Source organism: Mastomys coucha, unplaced genomic scaffold (genome assembly GCF_008632895.1).
Source record: "Mastomys coucha isolate ucsf_1 unplaced genomic scaffold, UCSF_Mcou_1 pScaffold5, whole genome shotgun sequence".
NCBI classification, from domain to species: domain Eukaryota; kingdom Metazoa; phylum Chordata; class Mammalia; order Rodentia; family Muridae; genus Mastomys; species Mastomys coucha.
Window position 1 is genome coordinate 24,472,646 of NW_022196911.1, and position 6,010 is coordinate 24,478,655.

The following is a 6,010-nucleotide window of genomic DNA, read 5'->3' on the forward strand; positions in this document are numbered from 1 at the left end:
AGGAGGCTGACTTTCCTTGAAGTTTTCGCCTCAAATACCGCCATCACGCAAGTGTGCGTGGCACCCATGGGCTGACAGAGAGGGTGGCTGCCAATGCACAGACCGCGCCCCCACTCAGGTGTGATGTCCCCAGGTGTGATGTCCCTAAGTGTGATGTCCCCATGGGCTGGCAGAGAGAGTGGCTGCATCCTTGGGCATAAAGTACATGTCGCCATTGCAAATCTGGGGACTTTTCTACTCCTGTGACATGCCTGGTACGATGTCACACTCTTTCCCTTTTGTGTTGCTGGTGATGGATCTAAGGGCCTTGAACATGCTTGGCAGGTCCTAGCTTGCTTTCTATAAAACATCTGATCAAAAGCAACTTACAATGGAAAAGGTTTGCTGTCCCTCACAGCTCGTAGACCTTTATTGAACAAAGCCAGGGCAGGAACTCAAGCAGGAGTCAGGAGTCAGGAACCAAAGCAGAAGCCATGGAGGAACGCTCCTAGGCTTGCTCTTTGTGGCTTATTCAGCCTGCTTATTCAACCCAGGGTCTCCTGCCCAGAAGTGACACTGTCCTCAAAGGGTTGGTCCCTCCCCCTGTCATTCATTATTAATCAAGAAAATGCACTACAGACTTGCCTATGAAAGACTCCGGCTAGAGTTCCTGCTCAAGTCCTAGGAGGCATGCACCCAAGAAACACGAAAAGCCATCTTGATGCAAATGCAGAGGTAGTTTTATTCAGGGCCCTGGTTCATTTCCCAATCCAACTCACGCAGGAGTCTAGGGAAAACAGACCACGAGGTCCAGGGGTTTTGGCTTTTTATAGGAAAAAAGGTCTGGGGAGACAAAGGAATTGGTGTGGCTATACATGATTGGCTGTTTTGAATGTCCTTCGTGCAGATCAGAGTTGAGAATTCTTAAAACAAAGTGAAATTCCTAGCAAGAGGGGAGAGTGCTATTCAAAGTTCATACTGACCCTTAGCTAACACTTAAGAAAACCAAATGGCCCAGGGTCCATCACTGAATGTCTGGCCAGGCATGTCTCAGGTGGGCACCTCCTTGCCTTATCTCTGAGATTTGCACTCCCCTGGTCAGCTTTTCCCTGGCCCAGCCATCCTCTGGCCCCTGTGGTTTTTAACAATCCTCTCTAACCCTGGTCTCAAATTTAACTCTTTCAATCCCAGGCTTACGTGGGCAAGTTCCTATTGGATTTTTTTATTTTCTTTTTCACCTACAGGCAGATCTTGTGGGGGAATTTTTTTTCAATTGATAGGCCTTCTTCGCAAATGACTCTTAGCTTGTGTCAACTTGACATAAAACCAACCAGGTCAACACTGAATAAAATAAACGACCTTACACTTCGTTGCCCACATCAGGGTAGCTGTGGATGGACGGGGCTGGGGAGGGGGAGGGAGGCATAGAGGCAGAAGGGACCAGGGCTACTTCTCATGTGTTAAATTGAGCCTGGTCAGCCATCTGAGATAGTGTCCAGTCAGAGTGGAGCGCACAAACCTTGAAAGCTGAGGTCTTCCTGGGGGTTTGTCTTGGGAGCCCCACAAAGTGGAAAGGATCCAAGGAGAAAAGGCACAGAGCAGAGGGGGAAAGGAGAGCAGGGCATCCCTGGACACACTGAGAGTTGGACATGGGGTAGGGTAGCCAAGAGCTGGACTCACTGAGAGTCGGATATGGAGTAGGGTAGCCAGCCACAGACCGCTCGGTAATTGGGAGCCCTGGCTTCCAAGAGAAAGGTCTTTGGAGAAGGTGGGAGCTGGCAACATTCTTTTTTTTTTTTTTTTAAAGACTTATTTATTGCTATATGTAAATACGATGTAGCTGTCTTCAGACACACCAGAAGAGGGCATCAGATCTCAATACGGATGGTTGTGAGCCACCATGTGGTTGCTGGGATTTGAACTCACGACCTTCGGAAGAGCAGTCGGTGCTCTTACCCGCTGAGCCATCTCACCAGCCCAACACTGAGTATCTCATCCTAAGCCCTGTGGATGTTTGGGGCTGTGCTTGTGCAGTGAAGGATGTTTAACAATTTCCTCAGATAGAAACCAGCAGGACTCCCCCAAACGACAACCAGTGGTGCTCCCAGACATGGTAAGTGTCCCGTGGTGGGAGGGAGCAATGACAAAAATCACTGCTGGCTGGGATTTAGCAGCATGGAGCCCCATCCCTGCCACCTCTCATCATGTGCTGCTGTGGGTGGAATCCAGATCCTGGACAGACAGGTGTACAGGGTTACTTAGTTATGTTACTCCTGACCCAGAGAAGACGCTGCAGGGCAGACAGAGCCAAGGGGGGTGGCTCTCTGCAAACCAGAGGGATCTAGCAGGAATGTAGGTGCTCCCGTGTCCCTCAGGGAGGACCCAAAGGGCTTGTTTACAAATGCTTTGGAAGCCTTGCTCAGGAACGAGGAGGAACTGTGCCCTGTCGGATTCACAGGGTTGCCTGGCTGCTGATCCTATGTCAGAGACAGGGAGGTGGAAGCGAGGCCATTTTGGGCCCATTTCGGTTTTATGATGGTAGGTCCTACAAGGCTATGCCAGCTCAGTAAGAGCTGTACAGTCAGGCTGCACCTTCCCTAGCAGGGGATCTGGGATGGAAGCTGAAGTAGATAGGCCAGCCCATTTCCAGTCATGGAGTCCGGGAGCCTGGAGCTAGGTGGGCTTGTTCCTCTTTCCCTTTCCTCCAGTAGGGCAGCTGCCTGCCTTTTTAAAGTGGACCTCACCTGTGCAAATATTTGTGGTTGGCCCAGTCAGATGCTGCCAGGTCCCTTGGGGCTTAAAGCTGCTGCAGCAGCAGCTGGAGAGCAGCGATTTGGAAGAGTGTGTCTCACCTGCTTTGCTTGCTCAGTTTGTTTCCTCTCCCTCCCACCCAGGCATAGGCTCTGTTTGTGCTCACTTACCCGTGAATGCACGTGAATGCACGCACGCGTACACACACACACACACACACACACACACACACACACACACACACACACACGCTCCATTTTAAGAGTAATTAAGGACATGCAATGTCCTGTGTAATGATGGAAATTCACAGTTGGAAGGTACATTTCATGGTTGGCCACGGAAAGATCTGCATTTCTCAGCCCAGTGCCTGGCTGAGTTTCCTTGCCAGCCCTTCACTTGGTGCGTAGTCTTTTGTTGGGTCTGTGACAGTGCACATCTGCGGCTCCCACTTGGGTTCCAGTAAGTGCTGCAAAGAAAGCTATGGTGACTTCCCAAGAGTCTGAAAGCACTCGCGCGTGGAAGGCCCTGGGCGTGATCTCTAGTTCCTAAGGGGAGGGGGGAATCCTTTGAGAGTGCACATGTATGTCAGGTGAGCAAGCACATGTGTGCACGCTGAGGCCACAGTTGACGTTAAGTATGTTTTCTGATTTCTCTCTACTTTATTATCTTTTTAAGTTTTAAAAATTACATTTACTTATTTTGTGGTGTGTGTATATTTTGTGTGTGTGTGTGTGTGTGCACGCGCACACTACGTCCACAGCATGCTTGTGGAGGTCAGAAGGCATCTTTCAGGAGTTGGTCCCCTCCCTCCTCCATGTGGGTTCTGGGGATAGAACTACTGTCATCAAGCTTGGTGACAGCACCTTTGGTTGCAGAGGCAGAACTTGCCAGTTCAGCTAGACTGGTTCTAGGGCATCCCCTTGCCTCTGCCTATCCAGTGGTGGGTTTCCAGCTGTGCACTGCTGCACCTGGCTTTAGTGTGGATGCTGGTGATCTGACAAAAGTGTTCAGGTTTGCATGACAAGCTGCCCTTCTGCCACTGAAGCACTCTCTCAGTCCCCACGAAGATCTTTTTGGACTGAAACGGTTTTTCTGTTTCTTGTTGGTAGTTAAACTGCAATGGATATGTGTGGTGAGGGGGAATATTTAACGGCCCTTGCTGGGGACAGCAATGCCGAGAGGCCAGTGTGGGGCCCAGGAAAGGCTTTTTCGTTTCTGATCCCTGAGTCCAGGCTGCAGGGTAGCTTGTCCTTCTGTGCCCTGAGTGGATGGGCAGAAATCAATGGTTTTGCTCTGCTGACAAAAATGCTCCTGACAACTCCAAAGCAGGAGACCATTAAAATACCACAGACACAATTATTCCCCATGAAGATGTAGCTATTGATTTAACAGTTACAGGGATGGAGTGTGGGAAAGACAAGTGATGGCCGCTCCAGGTCTCCAGAGCAGCTTCCTGGAGCCCAGCAGCCAGCACTGAGAGAGGGGAGGCTGAGCACCCCCTCCTGCACTACACTTTATGATTTAAAACATTATTTTATTTATTTATTTTTTGTTTTCTAAATATGTCTGTGTGGGTATATGCCTCATGCATGCAGATGTCTACAGATACCAGCAGAGGGCGTTAGATACCATGGAGCTGCAGTCACAGGCGTTTGTGAGCCACGTGGATGTTGGGACCTGTTCTTGGGTTCTTTTTTTTCGGGGGGGGGGGGGAATTTCAAGACAGGGTTTCTCTGTGTAGCTCTGGCTATCCTGGAACTCACTCTGTAGACCAGGCTGGCCTCGAGCTCAGAAATCCTCCTGCCTCTGCCTCACAAGTGCTGGGATTAAAGGCGTGTGCCACCACCACCAGGCTCTTGGGTTCTTAATAAAAGTATTGTATACTCTTAACTGCTGAGTCATCTATCTATCTATCTATCTATCTATCTATCTATCTATCTATCTATCTATCCATCCATCTATCTATAGTGTTTGTGTGTGTGTGTGTGGTGGTACATCCCATCTTTAATTTCGGTCAACAGAGGGAAAGGCAGAGGCAGGCAGGATCCCTGTGAATGTGGTCAGTCTGGACTTCATAGCCAGTTCCAGGCCAGCCAGGGTTACACAGTGAGATTCTCTCAAAAAAGAAGCACAACACAATTTCTTTCTTTTTTCTTTCCTTTGTCTTTTCTTTTCTTCCTTTGTGCTTTTGTTTTTGTTTTTGTTTTGTTTTGAAACCTAGACAAGGTTTCTTGACTGGGCTGGAACTTGCTTTGTAGACCAGGCTGGCCTCAAACTCAAAGATCTGCCAGCCTCTGTCTCCTGAGTGGTGGGATTAAAGGCATGTGCCACCACATCTGGCTAAAACAACTTTTTCTTAAGTGGAATTTTTGCATTCAATCTTAGTCAAAAGGCCAGCAGTGACTGCAGAGGAATGTTTGATTTGGAGAAGAGTTATAAGATTGTTCTAAGGTTCCTGTAGAACTGACAGCTTTCTTCTCCAAATGCCTCCTCTTTTCTTTCTTTTTTTTCTCTTTTTCGAAACAGTTTCACCCTCTTCAAGCCTAGGCTGTCAGGGACCCTTCATCCTCCCAAAATGCTGAGCTCATAGGTTTGACCCTCTACACAGGATCCCTCACTAGCTGCTGCTCCTCCATCACCACCTAAAGGCACCATTTTCTGCTTTGTAATTAGCAACAGCTGGCACTGGCTTGTGCATCACTGCAATGTGCGGGCTGTGTTTCTTTTAAACTTTCATTCATTTGCTAAATGTTCACCAGCAGGTTGAGGATTGATTGGGTTTGAATTCTGGAAGTTCTTGGAGTGGCCTCAACTGCAAGATCAAACTTGCACCACAGAGGATGTCCCCCCTCCTTGTCCCTTCTGCCCCTCCCCTCTCCTCCCCCTCCCCTCCATCCCTTTCTTTCCAGTGCCAGAGATTTACCATAAGGACTTTTACTTGCTGGGCAGGCACTACCTCTGAACTACATTCCCCCAGCCATCCAGGTACTTTTAATTTTTGAGACAAGGTCTTGCTCAGTTGCCCTAGGTCATGTTGATTTTACTCTGGTGCCTAGGTTGCCCTTGAACTTGTATTCTTCCTGCTTTAGATACCTCTGTGCTGAGATCATAGACTACCACCAGGCCTGGCTCAGACAAAGTCTTTCTGAAGGGACTGTAATGTAGGAGACCCAAGAAATTTAAATGGCCATGTCAAGGTGACACAGTGATACATGCACTGCCAACATGTATCCCACCACCCAGTCCCCTCCCCCACTAAGGCCCCTCCCCCACTGGATAG